Here is a 3917-nt window from a genome sequence, read left to right on the forward strand (position 1 = left end):
TGGTGCTGGTGCTTGACTTGGTGAATAATTCAATGCAGACTTTCCTGCAAATCTCCAGCTTAATTCTGAAATAAGTCGGAGGGAAAGGAGGCCGATGGACTATTTTCCAAGGAGCATTGGGTACCTGGCTGGCACAGAGAGGAGAGGGTTGCATTGCTGTCACTGCTCCTGGCCCCAGCAGGGGCGTGAGCACAGGAACTGCCAGCCCTGGGCCGGGGTCCCTGTGCAGCCACTGCACCTGACAGACCCAGACCAGCCCCCAGACAAGCCAAGGTGTCTTGGTCTCCCTGCTGACAGACTGAATTCTGTGGAAACCACCCTGTAGTCCAGAATTCTTCTCAATGCTGAAAACATGGGGTTTTTTTTTTCCTAATTCTGGGAGAACTGTAATTTTATTCTGTAACTTATTTTCCTCTTTTATCCCTTTAAGATGGTTCCCAAACATTTATTGTGGGATTTTTCATTTAAAATAGTTTTCTAGGGAAATTACTGTGACAGTGATTTAATTGTTTAATTAAAATCTGACATTGATGACAACATAAATACAATAGGCACGAGGTGATACAGGCATTAAATAAGTGCAATTGTGGAATACATCCATAGAGTACTCTGAGCACATGGAGCTGCTCACAAAGAAATGATGTTCAATATTTATCAGGTTAGTGACTCCTAATTAAATGCCAAGACTTTTTTCTTCATTTCTCTCAAAAAGCCAAGAAACATATAGATGTATTCCAAGTGTTTATTTCCATGGCAAACACATCCACTCGTGTTACGGCCTGCAAAACAAGCAAATGCATGTTACAAACCTGCTGTCTGACTGAGGGGTGTTTACTCAGCCTGCCTGCAGCAGCCCTGCCAGGTTTGGGGACAGCCGGAATAGCCCACAGAGGTCCTGTCACTCCCACTGCCTGGAGCACGATGCCTTTTAATAATCAGGTAAAGCCCCAGAAATAGATTGGAGACAAAAGAATAAATGTTCCTTTGAACATCCCCCTCAGCCGAAACCTCCCAAATCCTACAGCATTTCTTCTATAGGAATAGTCTCTCCCCTCCAGCACCCCATGTCTCAGGAATAAGGGCAGCAGCCCCCCCAGTAACTGAGGCAAACCTGACTCCAGAAGAAATCCCTGCTATCTGGCTGAAATTGCTCAGCAGTGTGGCTCTCCAGCCGTGCTGCATTTTTGCATCCCAACAATGACTGTGCTGCTGCTGGAATATCCCTTTCCATGCTTCTTGCTGGGCGTCTCTAAATGGTATCAGCTCGCCTCGGCGGCTCAGCAAGCCCCGTGCAATCCGTCGCTGCCGACTGCCTGCCCTTTCCCCTTCCAAACCCAGAACAAACACATCTGCTCCAGCTCAATTCCCCTCAACCTTCCCCCCTTCTCCGGCTCAACTCCTCACAAACAAACTTTCCACAGGAAAAGCTAGCTTACCTGGCCAGTGCTTTGGGCATAGAGTCATACAAACTGATCAAGGCAGACATCCTAACTCCAGCAAAGGGATTTGATTGCAAATTTCCATTGCAAAGGAGCAGAGGGAACTGGAAATCTGACAAATGCCTTCAAATTGACCTGTGTTTCCACAATGCACGCAGTGTTTAAAATGAATGGCAGACTTTATCATTTGGAGCTCCTTCAAGGACTCTGGCCTTCCATGCTTTGTTCTGATTCTTCAGACACATTTCCAAGAAGCACACAGCTATGGAAGTGGATGATATTATGGAGACTTTTTCTAAGCTGAATCTCCCCCCTCCCAGCAATAATTTTTAAAGCCTGAATTTTAAAAGATAGCCTGGAACTTTTTTTTTAGCTTTCCCCATACATCAGCCCCTTGTGCCCCGTCAGCCTCCAGCACCGCAGAGCCTTGGCCCAGTCCCCCTGTGCTGGGTGGCGAGCAGTGGGATATGCTCGGGGATCCCTAAAAATTCAGCTGAGTCCCGTGCTTTCACCACAGACCTATGCAAATCTGGCCCACCCCTGCCTCCTGAGCCCCTGGCAGCCAGGTCATGTCTCCAGGGGAAGACTTGATCTCGCTGCAGAATCCAGGGAACCAGAGCTGCTCACCCCCATTTTACATGTTAAAGATAACAACTATTCTTGCTGAGAGTCCTGTCCAAAAAGCAATATTCGCTGCCTTGGAAAAACATTTTGCTTCAAAGTTGTTCCTCTCAATTTGTATACATTTCTGCAAATAATAACTTCCCTTGAAAGCGCCGCTATTCATTCCGTCTGTTCAAAATAACATAGAAATGAAATGATACAAATCTTTGCGCAAATACATCAGATATGCCATGAGACAAAAAAGCGGGTTAATCTAATAATTCAGCTGTGTCTTTAGCAAGTTTCCTATGGGAAAAATCAGTCTTATTTTCCCTGCAGATCTGATACTAAGAGCTTCTTTCCGCTAAGCACATTAAAAGCTATTTGAACCCAAAATCCCATCTATGCGTATGCAGAGATACACATATAGAAACAAGAGGCACCCACACAATTGCAGATGAGGCTGTATCAAAATTTCTAATCAAAGTAAGGGAAGCCCCTTTTTATATTTTAGCAACCAGATTGTCTTTTTGCCTAGAACAAAGAAATCTTATGGAAAGTAAATTTTTTAGAGGAGACACACGTGCACATACATGTAATCATACCTAACGATTTCTGTACGAATTATCCCTTAATTCCTTGGCTGTGTTTCGGTGTTTGCGTAGTGGTTTATCCGCTGGTCCTGCAGCCATCACTTGTTCCTTCCCTTCTTTTCACACACAGCCTCCCCTCATCACCTCTTTTTGCAACCTGGAAAACTGGGAACTCTCTCTTTCCCCAGCCTCCAGACGTCTGCGTCCAGGACGAGGGGCAAACCTCTGCCCTCTGCTCATCTGCCGTTTCCCTTCCCAGCCTGAGCTGCTGCCTTGCCAGGAGGGGAGGGAAAGATGTCCTAGGACTTGACCCCAGGGCAGAGCCTGCTCGGGCTGGACCAGCTCCCAGGAGGGTGGGGGGCCGCAGGGCGCACGCCCCTCTCCCCGCTTAACCCCTCCGCTCCTCTGCCCTGCTCCCTGCCGGGGCACTCGGGCTGGTCCCGCAGCGCGGCGGCGAAGAAACACGGAGAGCACCGAGGGGCTGAGGCAGCGCGGCCGGAGCGGCAGCGGGATCCCGAGCGGGGGATGTTTGGTTTGTGTTAACTACCCAGACAGATGCACTTCGGCATGTTTGCCTTTATGGGATCCATATGTTGTCATGGGAAATTAGAGGACAGCGGCACACAGCTCGAATTCACGATGCAAGCGCAGACAACATCCATGGCTCCAGCCCGCGCTCGCACACGTCCCTGTGGAGGTGCCTATTTCTGGAGCATCCACAGGCGCTCTCTTGCTCCCCAACTTCCCCACACATTTCCTTTTGCTTTGCTCTGCAAAAGTGCGGCCACAGGCAGCACCCGCAGCCTGGGCCACCAGATCCACAGCCTCAGGGGAAAAGAGGCACTTTTCTAAGTTATCCCAAGTGCTGAAGACAAGGGTTACTTTACTCTCACCTCAACTTCTTCCTCAACCCACGTTTGGTTCACGTTCAGCAAGAACAGCTACAAATTACATGCACCTTCCCAGGCAGCGTACCAAGCAGCCCCCAAAAATTCTGATTCCCACAGGGCTCCATGCTTTGGGGCTTGGTTGGTTTTTGTTTGGGTTTTTTTTTTCCTTTCTTTTTTTTTTTTTCTTGGGGTTGTGCGGTTTTTTAGGGTGGGGGGGTTGGTTTTGTTTTGGTGGGGTTTTTTTGGGGAGATGGTTTTTTTTGTTGTTGTTGTTTTTTTTTTTTTTGAAAGATGAGTACGTTAACAATTATTCTTCCATAAAAGCAGACACGTATCAAGCAGGGAGTGACAGATTTTTAAGGGCAGCTTTTAAACGCAAACTGGTCCCCCTC

The 3917-nt window shown here is 47.9% G+C and overlaps 1 long non-coding RNA gene across 1 annotated transcript; it reads right to left on the reverse strand.

Annotated features, from left to right (window-relative positions):
* Positions 1–486: 486 nt before the first annotated feature.
* On the reverse strand, positions 487–3683 carry LOC118691026 (uncharacterized). The gene is made up of 2 exons (XR_004980944.1): positions 2648–3683; positions 487–1701 (listed from the first exon to the last, which is right to left on the reverse strand). It is a non-coding gene; the product is annotated as an uncharacterized LOC118691026 (long non-coding RNA).
* Positions 3684–3917: the final 234 nt, after the last annotated feature.

This window comes from Molothrus ater, chromosome 12 (genome assembly GCF_012460135.2).
Source record: "Molothrus ater isolate BHLD 08-10-18 breed brown headed cowbird chromosome 12, BPBGC_Mater_1.1, whole genome shotgun sequence".
Taxonomy (NCBI): Eukaryota; Metazoa; Chordata; class Aves; order Passeriformes; family Icteridae; genus Molothrus; species Molothrus ater.